Source organism: Centruroides vittatus, unplaced genomic scaffold (assembly GCF_030686945.1).
Source record: "Centruroides vittatus isolate TY-2023 unplaced genomic scaffold, ASM3068694v2 contig_767, whole genome shotgun sequence".
NCBI classification, from domain to species: Eukaryota; Metazoa; Arthropoda; class Arachnida; order Scorpiones; family Buthidae; genus Centruroides; species Centruroides vittatus.
In genome coordinates this window covers 269,001-285,663 of record NW_027122496.1, presented here as the reverse complement: position 1 = coordinate 285,663, position 16,663 = coordinate 269,001, and the positions used below count along the sequence as shown (strand labels likewise).

At 32.8% G+C, this 16,663-nt stretch overlaps 2 protein-coding genes across 2 annotated transcripts in view; both read left to right on the top strand.

Moving 5' to 3' along the window:
* LOC136981569 (uncharacterized) overlaps positions 1–16,663 on the top strand; it is a 451,600-nt gene that overhangs the window by 289,545 nt on the left and 145,392 nt on the right. The window lies entirely within an intron of this gene.
* The window catches only part of LOC136981534 (uncharacterized), a 67,175-nt gene continuing 57,586 nt past the window's right edge, over positions 7,075–16,663 (top strand). The window contains exon 1 of the mRNA XM_067277839.1: positions 7,075–7,208. The gene's annotated coding sequence lies outside the window, so the exon portion shown is untranslated. The remainder of the gene's footprint in view (positions 7,209–16,663) is intronic.

Sequence of the window (16,663 nt, the reverse complement as noted above, 5' to 3'; positions counted from 1 at the left end):
AGTAGAAAGTAGAAGCCGAAAATAGGGAATAGAAACTAGGAGCTGAAGGTGAGAAGTAGAAAGTAGAAGCCGAAAATAGGGAATAGAAACTAGGAGCTGAAGGTGAGAAGTAGAAAGTAGAAGCCGAAAATAGGGAATAGAAACTAGGAGCTGAAGGTGAGAAGTAGAAAGTAGAAGCCGAAAATAGGGAATAGAAACTAGGAGCTGAAGGTGAGAAGTAGAAAGTAGAAGCCGAAAATAGGGAATAGAAACTAGGAGCTGAAGGTGAGAAGTAGAAAGTAGAAGCCGAAAATAGGGAATAGAAACTAGGAGCTGAAGGTGAGAAGTAGAAAGTAGAAGCCGAAAATAGGGAATAGAAACTAGGAGCTGAAGGTGAGAAGTAGAAAGTAGAAGCCGAAAATAGGGAATAGAAACTAGGAGCTGAAGGTGAGAAGTAGAAAGTAGAAGCCGAAAATAGGGAATAGAAACTAGGAGCTGAAGGTGAGAAGTAGAAAGTAGAAGCCGAAAATAGGGAATAGAAACTAGGAGCTGAAGGTGAGAAGTAGAAAGTAGAAGCCGAAAATAGGGAATAGAAACTAGGAGCTGAAGGTGAGAAGTAGAAAGTAGAAGCCGAAAATAGGGAATAGAAACTAGGAGCTGAAGGTGAGAAGTAGAAAGTAGAAGCCGAAAATAGGGAATAGAAACTAGGAGCTGAAGGTGAGAAGTAGAAAGTAGAAGCCGAAAATAGGGAATAGAAACTAGGAGCTGAAGGTGAGAAGTAGAAAGTAGAAGCCGAAAATAGGGAATAGAAACTAGGAGCTGAAGGTGAGAAGTAGAAAGTAGAAGCCGAAAATAGGGAATAGAAACTAGGAGCTAAAGGTGAGAAGTAGAAAGTAGAAGCCGAAAATAGGGAATAGAAACTAGGAGCTGAAGGTGAGAAGTAGAAAGTAGAAGCCGAAAATAGGGAATAGAAACTAGGAGCTGAAGGTGAGAAGTAGAAAGTAGAAGCCGAAAATAGGGAATAGAAACTAGGAGCTGAAGGTGAGAAGTAGAAAGTAGAAGCCGAAAATAGGGAATAGAAACTAGGAGCTGAAGGTGAGAAGTAGAAAGTAGAAGCCGAAAATAGGGAATAGAAACTAGGAGCTGAAGGTGAGAAGTAGAAAGTAGAAGCCGAAAATAGGGAATAGAAACTAGGAGCTGAAGGTGAGAAGTAGAAAGTAGAAGCCGAAAATAGGGAATAGAAACTAGGAGCTGAAGGTGAGAAGTAGAAAGTAGAAGCCGAAAATAGGGAATAGAAACTAGGAGCTGAAGGTGAGAAGTAGAAAGTAGAAGCCGAAAATAGGGAATAGAAACTAGGAGCTGAAGGTGAGAAGTAGAAAGTAGAAGCCGAAAATAGGGAATAGAAACTAGGAGCTGAAGGTGAGAAGTAGAAAGTAGAAGCCGAAAATAGGGAATAGAGACTAGGAGCTGAAGGTGAGAAGTAGAAAGTAGAAGCCGAAAATAGGGAATAGAAACTAGGAGCTGAAGGTGAGAAGTAGAAAGTAGAAGCCGAAAATAGGGAATAGAAACTAGGAGCTGAAGGTGAGAAGTAGAAAGTAGAAGCCGAAAATAGGGAATAGAAACTAGGAGCTGAAGGTGAGAAGTAGAAAGTAGAAGCCGAAAATAGGGAATAGAGACTAGGAGCTAAAGGTGAGAAGTAGAAAGTAGAAGCCGAAAATAGGGAATAGAGACTAGGAGCTGAAGGTGAGAAGTAGAAAGTAGAAGCCGAAAATAGGGAATAGAAACTAGGAGCTGAAGGTGAGAAAGTAGAAAGTAGAAGCTGAAAATAAGGAGTAAACTGTAGAATCTGAAAATGGGGAGTAGAAAGAATTAAAAATAGGAATAAAATGCAGAAACGGGGAAAAATCTAGAAATAGAAAGTAGGAAAAAGAACTTGGAAAGTAAAACTTAAAATACAAAATTTAATAAATAGAGAAACAGGAATTAGAAAATGAAAGCAATAAACTTTTAAAAAATTAGAAATACGTAATAGACGAGAATAGAAATTTGATATACTGGTAGAAACCAAATATAGGAGGACGGAAGTAAAAATTAAATCTAAACTATAAAATAGGGGCTAGAAGATTAAAAGAACAATGGATAAGCAATGGAATAGGAAATAGAAATTAGAAAATGAATAGGAGTTAAGAAGTGGAATCGGGACATGGAAATTTTCTGTTGCCACGAACTAAGGAAGAAAAAGTGCAAACTCTTATAAAATTTTCCAATTTTTCGATGGGAAAAAATAAGGATTATGACAGGAAGCAAATGAAATTTTTCTTTATATTTTGCGTATATTAAGATGACTTCAGAGAAACATTTCAAAGGAAGAAATATCGACTTACGCATTTCGAAAGGCACTCTATAAACAGAAATAAATTTCCAAAACGTTGAATATAAATAAAATAAGTCAAGTATAAAAATGAAAAGTAAAGAAAATAGAAGTAAGAGAAAGAAACAGGGGAAAAAAAATCATATCTTGTAAATAACTATACCAATTGCTGTATATATAAAGGAGGGTTGTTGGTTATTCTGTAAATCATTTTTACTGGATTAGCATAATCTTCGCTTAGAGTTTGGAAGAAAATTGAATGCCAACATCTACAGGACTTTAAAGTAATTTACTAAGTTAAAGTCATTCCTTTAAAATGCCTTCAAATATTCATGAAAGGTTGCAGATGTTATGTACATCCCTTTCGAAATGTTAGCAATTCAATTGGTTTTTGCTTTCCCCTCCCTAAACTCTTTGTAAAAATTGTTTTCTTACTTTTCAAACAAATAAAATGAAAGCTGTTTTAACACATCAAATATGAATCACTTCTCTTTTTTTTCTTTTCCCGTCTTTCTGAAGAGATGTGAAAGCTTAAATGTCATAATTTTAAGTAAAATGTTACATAGATTTATGTTTTTCATTTATATGTAATGATCTATGGGAGGTGTTGATGCAACACTTCTCTCGACGTTCTTATTTGCTTTAAAAACTGAAAAGTTTTAAGTTTATTTTTTTTAGATGTTTGTGGAGTGAAATTTTGATCTGCTTTTGTGATTGAGGTGGTAAAATTTTTATTTTCTGTACTCTCGAAGATGAGAAGTAAAAATGTGTGTTCTCTTACATGTTTAAAATGCAGAAATGTTAGTTTTCTCGCTGTTTGATGAAGGAGAAACGTGCTTCTGCTTATTTCCTGTTTATGAAATGGAAATTTTAGTTTTGTTTCCTGTTTCTAAAGCAAGAAATGTTGGTTTTCTCGCTTTCTGAAGTTTGCCGGATTTTCTTCACGTGTGTAACACTTAAATAGGTGCGAGCTTCCCATACAAAGTCTACAGGTTGAGTTACCTCATCCCATCAATTATGTAAGATCAAAGGTTGAAAAATTTGAGTCTTAACCTTTGACCTTTATTGTTAAACGTTTCTTATATGAAAATATTAACTAAAAATTTCGGATTTTTCTTAGTAGAGTGCATCATTTAAACTTTATCTTCTTTGATCAATTCTTCTTCCGCATCTTTAAGTGAGAGGAAAGCATCCGGATAAAAATGAACGTGCATTATTCTAAAGCCATAAATAATAAAATTTACGAGTAAAAAGTAATTAAATTTAGTAAATTAATCATCTTAAAATCGATTTTAAGCATTCTTTTTTTTCAAAAGAATGTATATTTATGTAAGAATAATTTGAAAAATTTTGGACTTATCCCCATTAAAGTATTTATCCCATTGTTAAGAAATGAAAAAGAATATTTGAAACTATTGTAAGAATTTATTTTAAAAATTACGAATAATAATAATTGGCTTATTAAAATATTAAATTCATTGAGTTAATTAATATGTTTGTGAATTTTTCTTGCTGTCGAGTAATTATCGTTTACAAGGGCACATCGTCTATTGTCTGCTATGTAATGATGCCATCAATTATAGGATATTAAAACGTAGATATAGAAGTTTTACTTGTTCGATGTTATTAAATTAAGGATGGAAATGAGCCAGTTTAGCTTGTTCGCTTGAAGGGTATTCTCTACTCTTTAACCTTACAAAAAAAATTCATTACTCTAACAAACCAGGGTTTTCAATGAGCTCTTTGTGGTGCTCGCTCAATGAGATTTTCAAACGTTTTCGTGGATTCGTATAGTATCTGAGAGGTATGAGGAACGTATGAGGGGAAGATTCGGTCAATTTTATATGAGGAAAGTTTGTTGAGGGGAGCTTTTAGTAATTTCAGTGAAAGAAGCTCTTTAGAGTTGGAGAAGTTCTAGTATCTGTTGCGTGAGGAAAATTTCAGTATTATGTGAGATTGATTAATGAGGGAAGTTCCGTTAACTGTTGTGTAGGGAATTTTCGGTAACTTTTGCATGAGAATGTTTTAGTATCTTTTGTTGAATGAAGACTCTTATACTAGCTGCTGTGTGAGGAGAGCCTCAGTAACTGCTGTATAAGGAAGAGGATTGGAATAATTTCTACTCGATAAAATTTTCCCAGTTAATGATTGTAGGAATGTTTAAATGGCTGCTGTGTGCAGATTATTCGACTAAGTATTACGTGAACAATTATTCTGGGAGAGTTCAAATAATTCCACGAGAATTGTGAGTGAGGAACATTTGAATGAAAACTGGATGGATATGGGATGAGGAACGTTGATGGAATGATATGTGAGGATGGTTCTGATAACTGATATACAATTTTAAAGTCCATAGAGGCTATTATGAAACATAAATTTAAACTGTAACCATAACTATATTACTACCATAACGGGGGTCTTTGATATATTACCACTCGATTTGACAGTTGTTTAGTTTCGATTATTAATAAACCATAACAAATATAGATTATTCATTTTAAGTTTATTTCATTTTCAAAATTTAATATGGAATTTCTGCATCCATAATCTTCTTCGATCTGTCTATTAATTAGAATCCATTATAATGCTAATCATCCGTTTAAAATTGCCACCATAACCTTTCTCCATTCATGAATATGGCCATTTTACATAAAGTAATGACTGAAAATTTACGGCATCACTTCGGGATGATCATCATCTTACCTAGTTTTGTATAACAGTTAGTGATGCAGATAAGATCAAAAATCATATACAGTAGACGCTCTGCAATACTATACTCGATTATCTTGGGACAAAATCAGACAGTTGAAGTTATCAACGTCGACGTTTGGAGATGTCATTAATTAAGTTGCCTTCATGAAACATTCATAACTAAAATCAACTTCATTTGATTGCATTTGCCTTCCAGTCAATGCCTGAAGCAGTTCGTGTTTGCGAGTTATTAACAATATGTAATTTTTCTCTTTCTCTTTCTCTTTTGTTTTTTCCTCCATCTGTTTGCGCTTCAACTAAAGAGAAACATCATTTGAAGAGTAATTATAAATCTTATATACGATCTACTCCAAGATACATTAAAATTTAAGGTGATAATCTGGAATAATGCTCCAGCGAACAACATGGAAGCTGTCATAAGTTGATACTTATCAAGATTAAATACAATTAATTCATACGCTTCCTTAATATTCGGAAGTCGAAAATTGTATGTAATTTAGTAAATTTGGGGTCTATTTTTTACGCAAAGTCGTCATAAATTAGACATTTTCTTTTATGAGATGCTCCAAATCAAGTTTAACGCAACAGCATTCTTGACTTGGACTGTTAACATTTAGTACTTTCGCTCTTCCATTTTTTATTTTTTTTATTTGTATATTCACAAATAAATGAAAGAAAAACACAGTAAAAGAATAATTATAAGTCTTACAAGTGTTCTACTCCAAAATACATTAAAATTTAAGGTGATAATCTGGGTAATTCTCCATTAAACTAGACAGAAAGTTTCGTAAGCTGATACTTAACAGGATTAATTCGAATTTAATTTATAGTCTGGTGAAAATTCCAAAAAAAAATTTAAATTCGAAGCGATTTTTATTATTATTTTATATAAAAACCTTTATATGACCTAACTTTATTGGCAGGAGATGCGTATAAATCAATAAGATCAGACCAACAGTTGCGAGCGCTCCTAACCAACGATCTGTAATCTGTGATTTTTCTCTTTCTTCCACTTTTTTCCTTTATAAATTTATAATAAAACAAAAGTAAAGTATCAGAGAATAGTAATTACAAACTTTTACGTTTGATTTATTCGCGGAAATATTAAAATTTAAGGTGATAATCTGGGGTAATGCTCCAACGAACAAGATGGAAACTGTCATAAGCTGATACTTATCAAGATTAATTCAGATGGAATTCATTTAAAATGGAGTCAAAGTTGAGGTATATTTTAGTGTTTTTTAGGCAGCGAAATCAACTTTATCGACAGAGGATGCCCTGGATCAATAGACATCACCACAACAATTGCCAGCATTCATAACAAACTAGGATTGTTGAATATGTCTGATGACGGAAGGTGACAGCCTGTTAGTCAAGCGAGGAAGGTAGAATCCCGATATATCCTGCGGGATAGACGTTAATCATCTTTGTTTAGTTGAGCTGCCATCAAGATCCGTTTCCTATTATGAAGTGGGTGAAATTGGATGCCCTAAGCCGATGGGTAGGATGCACTTTCCAATGAGAAGTTGTTGAGTAACTCGATATTTTTAGTCACACAACACACACCGTACCCCCGACACTACAGATAATTTATTATTAACAATAAATGCCTGTTGATGGCCGTGTTCTATAGAAAAAAAAAATAAAAAATACATTTTTCCTTCAACTTTTTGGATATTTTTACTCCCCATTGATCGGTTTACCCATCTGTTATAGAGTAATAGTGATGGGTGTGTACAGGGCGGTGGTGGACAGGGCGTCGATCCAATTTACTTAACTGGACATTGGCAACGACACGAAACGGAAGAAGGAATGTGATATGATTAACTTTTATGATGAAATTTTCCTTTAAATCACCACAAAAACATTAGTAATTTGTGTCCTTCCAACTATACATTACGCTGTCTTTACTCCTGGAAAATCTGGCATATTCTCTAGTGACCAAATGTGAGTCAATTCATCAACATGGGATGTCCACCCAACTGTCGACGGGACCAGCAGAGAAATTTGTTACCTGAAGATAAACGGTTGTGGGTTGGTTGTATCCTACCATAGCCTGTCACATAACCTTCGTGTATTGTCACATACAATGAGTTAGTTTTACTCAACTATCTTCACCAACTTGTAAAGAATTAATTTTAATGCAGTAAGTACTTTTTCTATAATCATTTTTCCACATAAAATCTGTATTTTGTTTTTTTTTCGTGTTAGAATCTCGTGTGTGGTCGCGAGAGGACGTCACGTATAAAAAAAACATCCCCCGTAATTAACATAAGGCGCTGACATTACTTTCTACAGTTTACTTTTTTACGTTCTAGTATTGGAATCGTGCCCATTTTATTCAAGAAATTTGATAGAACTCACCGGAAATGGGCTTTTTACGCCTGTAAATTCCATAAAACAACAAGTTAAACGGTTCCAAAAGTGCCCAATTTTACACGATTCGCGCTTTTTCTCGAAGAATTTGAAGTGTTAATTACCTCCAGATCTACAGGACGTACGCTTCACTATTGGTAAAAGTGGAACGAAGATGTTCTTCACGGATGTATTCAGCTTGGGATGTTTATAAGAGGGGTGCTTATATTAAATCTATGTGACAGAATATTGTCCACATTTGCAGAATGCATTGAGTTGTACAGGAGACAGAAGGGAGTCTTTTTCCCAACTGGCAACTGGCACCCGTCGGCGGTCAATTACTAAGATCTGGCACACAGCCAGAGACACGAGACTACAGGCCATACGCTGACATTGGAAAACCTAGCGCTCTGTTGTTTTCTCGCCCGTCAAAGCAGACAAATATTCTGTCATGATACAAGAAACTAAGAAAAAAAAACAACACATTTTTTTTATTTTTAAAACATATAACCAGTTTTAAACCATATTTCTTATAAATTATTCTTCCTTCACTCATGCGATCTCTATAGCCAATGATTTTACAATTAACGCTGAATTATAATAAAAAATTAATTTAGATCTTTTATTCTAAGAAACTCACTGGCACGAGGTTCACTTTATCTAAAACGTAACACATAAAGTTACAAATGTTAAAAACAACCGCTGCATTCGTCCATAAACGTGCCCCCTTCAATAAGTATCGCTCCAACTTTCGAGTGTGGGTTGTAAAATCGTATCCATTTCGGAAAAAAGGAAGACCGTTCGAACTCCTAAGCGTGTCTTTTTACATTTGGTAAGTTTCCCGCAACGGAGGGTGGACCAAAACACATAAAATGTGTTTTTTTTGAGAAGGGAGACGAGACGTAGAGTGTCTTTAATAATCGGATTTTCGGCTTTATTTTCTAGAAATTCGCCACCCCCATTAAAAGTTTAGCAGGTATGCAAAAAGGCAAAGGTAATTTAAATAAATTTAACTAGTGTCAAAGTGTATCGCTTAATTTTCTATACTTTTGTGTCTCTCAGTTCGGCAAACAAACTTAATCAAACTGAAGATAGGCATTAAGATCTCTAATTACAACAAAGCCGCAAATAGCCACGTACGTGCGTGAAGAGTCGTTGCTTCAGTTTCCTAATCTCCATTTTACAATGACCACCCACCCATTTTAATTACGCTAACTGTATTTATCAATCTACGAACAACCGGCGTGACTAGAAAATCCTCTCATCTCTTGTCACGTGAACCGTAATGAACCGTCCTTCCTCCCCCTTTTGTTCCTCCAGGTTTCCTTTACACGTGCTCTATACGCCCAATTTCTATCTTGATAGCGGAGCCTCCAACTACACTAATTTTGCCAACTAGAGTTTTGTAACTTTCACTTGGATCAAGTGGATCCTCTCGTGTTTCATACCCATACAAAAAGATTCCCTCCTTTCCCCCTAATTGTAATTGCTTCTCTTGTTCCGGACACAAAAATCGGTAATGACGCAATTATAACAATTAAGGATGTGTCCTTAATTAGGTACATTACCTCAATTTAGTGTAGGACCTAATTTTGATTTTTTTTCCGTGATTTCTGTGAAGTTCCCTCCTCGTTGCAACCTGTGAACTGTAATGAAAAATATATAATTTTTACTAAAATTTAATAATTTAGTGAAAATTTTCAAGTTTTCAGATAAAAATTGCTCGTATTTTGAGCCCAATTTTTGGCTCTGTATACCATATGTAACAATTTGCTTCTTCGTGTTAATTGTTTTTCAGGGACTCAAGTAGATAAGGATTACATGAAGAGCCTAGAAGGTTCCTCGGAACATTTATCCTCATATTTAAACCATTTAATAAATTTTAAAAGGTCCAATCACAGTTAAATACACCTTAATCATAAACATTATCCCAATTCTTGAAAATCTTATTTTTTGGAGGGGAAGATTAAAAGTATTGCGTGAACATTGGCATCAAGAACACCATCAGGAAATGGAATTTACTCAAGAAAAATTCGTAACAACACATATATATGCTTTCATTTATGCAATAAGTAGTGTTTTCAAAGGCACAACATTGGCACATCACGTGTCACAGAGGGAGAATAAAATAAGAAAAAAAAATCTAATTCTGGTATGTATTGGTATGCAGCACTACATTCGCAATGGCACAGCTACTGATTTGATTTCATCCCCACTGGCGGGGACAAATCCCGAGTGAGATGTAATTGCCTTTTTTTTTCTTTCTTTCTTTTTTTCCTTACCTTCTATTTCTTCTTCACCTCTTGGTTATATGGGGAACGTTCAGACAGTCAAGACATACAAGAGAAGTTTGTCCTGTCCATTTGGGCAGCAAATATTTCCCATCAAGCCAGCAATTCTGCTGTTCAGAATTGCTTCTGATTGTTTCAAATCTGACGTCAATTTTTTCTTCTTTTTTATGGTTACGACCGAATTCTTGTATAAATCGTCCATTTGACACTTTGTAATTTGGCCTTTCTTTTTTTTTGTGTGTTTTTTACAGCTTTCAAAACCCGTCCAACAACCGTAAAGTTACTGTTATAATTAAAGGAGTCGTAACGAGTAAAGGTGGGGGGCGAGGGGGAGAGAGGTAGGGAAAAAAACAGCCTTTGATGTTATTTTACTTGTGTAGAAACAGGTTAGACTACTCTTTTCGGATGTGGATCGGCAGAGAAGAAGCCACTGAAGGGGCACCCATGGGACTTATACCCGCATGGGGTTGTCTGTCGTTCAGTTTTACAACTTGGCTTTTTCCATTCGCTTGTCCTTTTTTGTGTGTGTTGTTTCTTCCTTTTAAAAGTTTTGGTAAACGATAGAAGTTTATTTTTTTTTTATTTTCTTTTTTCCTTCTCTCGAACCCCTTCTCCGTTTTGAGCTTTACGACTTACCTTAAATACACGAACTCACCCCTCACTTCTTACCTTAAATACACGAACGTATTCCTCTACGACTTACCTTAATCATATGAACATATTCATATACGAGTTCTGGTCGCGGGTTCGCACCTTACCAACGTGGAGTTTTTCACTTTTTCTCCATGTGTCTAGCACCTAACTATAAAGTCCTCTCTGTAGGCAGATCGCCCACGTGTTGCTTTGCCTTATCCCACCAAATCAAACCTACCTGACTTATCTTAATCTTATAAATCTACCTTAATACAAATCACCCTAATCATGTGAACACCCGATACGACTTACCCTGATATGACTAACCTTAAAAATTGAGCTTTCCCTAATATCAGTTACCTTCACGACCTTTTAAATTCCATATTGACGATGCGAATGCTGATGGTGATGATGCGCGAATTTAATTAATTACTCATTTAATTGTAGTAGTAAGTGTACTGTATTTGATATGGATGACCTGTGTTATCGATATACACATATTATTGAATTGATTCAAATTTTACTCGTCTTATATTCGAATTTTAGCCTATTTTTATGCCTTATAGGGCTTTATCTATCGTGAGATTTATTTGTGACGTGTACTGTATAGCTTATTATATAAAATCTTACTTAATTAAAGGGTTCTATCACGTATCCCTCGTCTAAATTAGTCCAGTTCTATACAGGGGTTCTATACAGTGGACATATAATGACCACCCGATATAGTGAAAAATTTTGTGGGCTTTTTATATTATATATATAAAGAAAATTCACTATATCGAGACTCTAAGTTGGGTCAAGGTTGTAATTATATTCAGGATTCCTCGATATACGTGCGAAATTTAAAATAGCGTATAACAAAATCTATCGTTTAGGTGTTTAAATCGGGGTTATCGGAACGTTATATGCGGGATAGAAGCCGAGTTATTGTATTATCTTCAGCGTCTTTCTACATACAAACAAAATTTAATGGAATCTTGATACAGTGACTATCCGAATTATGTCGATTCTCTACTGTATACAGCGAATTCTCGATATAATGAATGACTTAACTGAGTACGCTGAGTCGAGTATGTAGGAGGGAAGTTTGTTGAAGGATTGGTGTGTTATTCTATTCAATATATAGCTTCTCGATAAACCCCGATTTAAGAATCAGAACGTTATATGCAGGATAGAATCCGAGTTATCAAATCATCTGTAGAACTTCTCTCTATACTCGTGCTTAATTGAAAGCGGTGTATAAGTGCTTAAATCGGGGAGGTGATCAAAACGTTATACGGAGGGTGTAAGAGGTGTTGTTGTAGATTTTTATAGCTGTTACATAGACAGCCGTTTACCATATTGGAAGCTATGGCGACATAATGAAGTGCTATCCACTTTGCTTAAACTAACAGGAGGGTGCGTATTTTAATGAGAGCATCATTAAGGAGCCTGCAACACATCGTGATGGTTCCAAACCTTTGTCGGTGTGACCCGTGAAGTAAATTTAGTTAGGCTTACGGAAGGTGTTTCGACTTAAATAAGCGTGTAATGGAATTAGGATGAATGGAGAAGCAGAAGCAGCACCATCCCGTTGCTATGGTTACAAAAGGATGGATTATAGTGCCAAGGGTGATGAGCTTCCTCCTCTTTTTTTCTTCATACTGATTAATATTATTAATTCTTATTAAAAAATTTAATTTTAATTAGTAAATGATATTTAATTGATATATTAAAAAATATATATAGACTATAGGTTTTGTTTGTATAAGAAATTTAATTTTCTCTGTCTTCAATCTGTGACTCTGCTGATTTTCTTATTCAGTTACGTTAATTTTAAGAGTATTTTTGCCGGAATTTATTTAATTTTTTATAAATTTAAAACCTTATAAGTTTAAAAATTAATTAAAATTATTTAAAAGGCTAAAATCCCAACTTTTTGGCTGTAATTTTATGCTTTAATAATTATATTTAAAGTGATACAGATGAAAGTTTGACAGCAATTTTAATTATCCTGATTAAATTACGCTGTAAAATCTATTATTAATTGTTAATTTATCGTATTATTTATAGTGTAATAAAGCCTAAAATTGTAGAATGCCGATTTTCAGCCTTATTTTTACTCTTTAATCTATTTAAATTGGTATCAGAAGTGATACAATTCTGGCTATTATGATTAATTTGCCATAGAATTAATGGTGTAAAATATTAAATAAAACTTAATTTTATTGATAAATTCGTATAAAAATGTATACTTTAAAGCCTCATATAGCCTAAAATTCTCTCTAAATTCATCTCTAGTCCTCTATCATCCCTTATTTATTTTATTTTATTTTTTTTTTTGTATGGTGGAATCTTATTTACTTCACACCTTACTGAAAACGTGAAAGAATTTTAAAATTATCCTTTAGTATTTCTGCATTGAAACACTATCAGCTTCATTTTAATCTATCGAATTCACTTTTAAATTCAAAATATAAATTAAAGAATTTACTTGATTGATGCTTAATCGAATCATCTTACACATCAGATTTATCATGAATTTTTAAAGAGGTTAACGTGAATTAACTAATAGTTTCTGCTGTAAATTAGGACTTTAAATCAATAAAATACATATCATCGTAAGGAAAACAAGCACTGCTTCTTTGGGAAAATGATATTTCTCTGTTGGAAACACAACAGATTGAGTTGGAGAAGTAGAAAATGGAAGACCAACTCCCAAGTCACAAATCTTCCAACTTCTTCTGTTTGCTGTTATTTGTATTGATAAAATTCATTATATAAAATAAATAGAAAAGGAAAATAAACTTTTCACGTTGATAAATAACTGAATTATAATTAAATTACTCCTAATTTATCGTTTCTACGAGGTGAAATTGCTCTAAAACTAAGATGAAGACGATGTGTTTTCACGCGGTGATGCTGCAAGAATTATAAAATTTAAACAAGAAATACATTTAATTGTTATTTTGATGTGACTTTTTTGTGAAAATTTAATGTCAATTTGCTTCCTATGCATGAAATTTAATCAGAAAATCATTTTGAGATTTGCTACTTTATATTGAAATTTCCCACTTCCTATTGAAATTTTCTACTTTCCGTTGACATTTTTCACTTTGTATTGAAATTTTTCTAGTTTCATTCCGTAATGAAATGCTTTTATACATGAAAAAATAATTATGTTTTAATTGACAGAAGGATAATTTATTGTTTTCATTAGATAAAAAGTAAGATAAATTCGATATTTTTCACGTAAATGATGCTGCAAGATGCTGAAGATTTCAGAAATTTATTTAAATTCTTGTAATTTATTAAAGTTTTTAAAAACTTCTGAGACTATTTTCATGAAAATTTTGTTTAAATTCGCCTTAATTATATAAAAATTTATGCAAAAATCATGTCGAAATTTGTCACTTTCCACCGAAACTCGATGTAATTTGTTAAATTATTTTTCTACTGAAATCTCCAGAAAATCTTTTCTTTTGTATGAAAAATAACTATTTTCTGGATAACACACGGATAATTTTCCATTTATATACGATTAATTTAACCTAAAACTATGATAAAATCGATCTCCTGCATGCAAATGATGTTGAAAGATAACGAAGATCAGAAGTGAAGTTGAAGGAAAAGAGCATCGTCTGTTGAATAATACTTTAAATTTCAGCTCCTTTCTTATATTTTTGATTAAAATTTAAAAGAATTTCTTTAAATTTTAAGATTATTTACGTAAATATTTATTGTAAATTTGCTTTAAACTCAGAAAAATTCCCTGTTAAAAATCACCACTTCCTATTGAAATATCTTAACTTATTAATTTACTGAAACCTTCAGAAACCTTTTATGTATAAAATTAAATTATTTTTTTAATTAAAAATTAATATTTTTATGCTTTTCTGTAACAAAATCATTTTAAAACTGAGCTAAAAAAAATCTCATATTAAAGGAAAACGAGGATCTAAAGCAAGAGAAGTTGAAGGATAATATAGATCTATATCAAGAAATATTTTAAAAAAATTCAATAATTTTATTAGTTTTTAATATGCTAATTAAAATTTTAAAAAGTATTTAAATTTTAAAAGTATTCTTTTTAAAAAATCAATTAATATTCACCTTTTATTTATGAAACTTAATGGTAAAATCATGTTAAACTTGCTTATTTACTCTATTTACAGTCTTCGATACATTTTTTCCGCTTATTTTATATTTAATTTATTTTATATTCGATAAATTACTAAATTTTTCATTCATAAATTAATTACTTTTTGCAAAAGTTACGTAAGAACTAAGCTAAAATTAAATTTCCATCATGCAAATGATGCTGAAAGATAATGAAGATCAGATGCGAAATTGATAGAAAAGAACATAATCTGTTAAATAATTTGCTTCAATTTTATATATTTTCTCAAATTGAATTCGAATTTAAATTAATTTCTTCAAATTACTTGACATTTTTATTGTAAAATAAGCTTTAAAAAGACTTACAGATATGAAACTAAACGAGAAAGTCACAATAAAATTTGCTCACTTATAAATCTATAAATCATTGAAATTTGCTAGCTCATTCAATAGAATTTTTACATAATTTTTTTAATTGCTTTTTTCTATATTTTCCCCACATCTTAAGATAATTTTTTCGTGTTTTCTTCTCTAAAATTACTCAAAATCTAAGACAAGACCGAATGTTTAGCAGTCGGATGATGGTAAAAGATAACGAAGATCAAAAGCAGAATTAAAGGAAAAGAACATCATCAGTTGAATAAATCTTTTAAATTTTAAAGTTTTCTTTACATTTTAATAAAAATTTAAAAGAATTGATTAAAATTATTAAAGTATTTACTTTATTGAATTGACCTTTACATAAGTGACACTTAATAGGCAAGTCATGTTAAAAATGTGTTGGAAGTTAAGTGAAATTTGTTGGCTCATTTCATTAGTGAAATGTTGAGGAAATAAAGAAAATTTTCTTTTCCTTCTTTCTTATTTTAATGATTCTAGAAATTGATAGAAATAAGAAAATGTGATCCGTGCATAAACATCATTACTCTCCTCATGTTTTACAACGTTAAATTGAACTTATTACTTTCCATACTAAAACTCAATTTTCTCGTGATTTGAATCGATTTTTCATGACTAACTTATGAGCAAATTGGGGGGCCAACTTGCCTAATTAATTTGTAAAATATCTAAAAATTAAATTACTCGAAAATCGGGGGGAAAAATCCACGCATAAAACGTGCTTAAGGTCATTAAACTGAATAGTACTAGAAGGGGGGTGGAATTTAAAAAAATTCTTTTTCTATTTTTTCCGCATAAATGGGCTTCGTAACGTCATTTTCTTCACCCCTCACGTGGTAAAGAACTTATTAAAAATTTTTATTACCTCCGTACTTATCTGTAGGATCTGTAATTTAAGCATTCTTAAAGGGATGTGTCGGGTGATTCAAAGATTTTCACGACAATTGGGAACATATGAGAGGTAGGGCAACCACAATGAACTTGCCTATTCTGTTATTCCCTCGTGCCCTATAGGACCTAGACCCACCCACATGGACGTGACAGCTGATAGAAGATTAGGTGTCACCTCACTAACAATCAGGTCGTTAGGGGCTCGCGGGGAGGTAAGGAAAAGTCCATTGATGGGGGCAACCTTTTTGACAATGCGCTTGTAGTGAGGTACAGGGCACTAACAACCAATAAATCTTCCATACAAAGAGGTGGTCCAATGGTAACAAGATATTGAGGGGTTAGCTAGCGACTAAAGCCACCTGGACAACTGAAACAGTAGCCTCATTTGAAACTTTCCAGTTCCTCCTATTTTATTGTCAGTTAATGCCAATACAATTTATAAACTGGACAGAATTTACAATAGAATTTCATCCCCCCATCTTCAGCTCCCAACAATACAAAAAAATATGTGAATACTGCATCAAGCTGAGGATGTTATTTAAGTCTACGAAGATGAGGGGAGGATTTAACGTTATAAAAATGGAGGTTTAACATAAAAGATGAAGGCAGATCGACTCTATAAATCTTCATCTTCGTACATGAAAGCTTAACTCGATTCTATAAACGTGCATAAAAGGTAATGCGTAAAGATGGAAGATTCACTTGACTGTATGAGGATGATGATTTACGAAATTTGACTTTACACTGAACTAGGGATTGAATTTTATGAAGATAAAAACTGATGAAGATGAAGATTTGAAGGGAAAAAACAAGGTTTATGAAGTTAAAGGTTTAACTTAACTTTATAAAAGAGGATTTATCTTAACTCTATGAATACGAAAGGGGGGGACTTATCTCATAAAATCAAAACCCCATCTTCATAAAATTAAGCTTT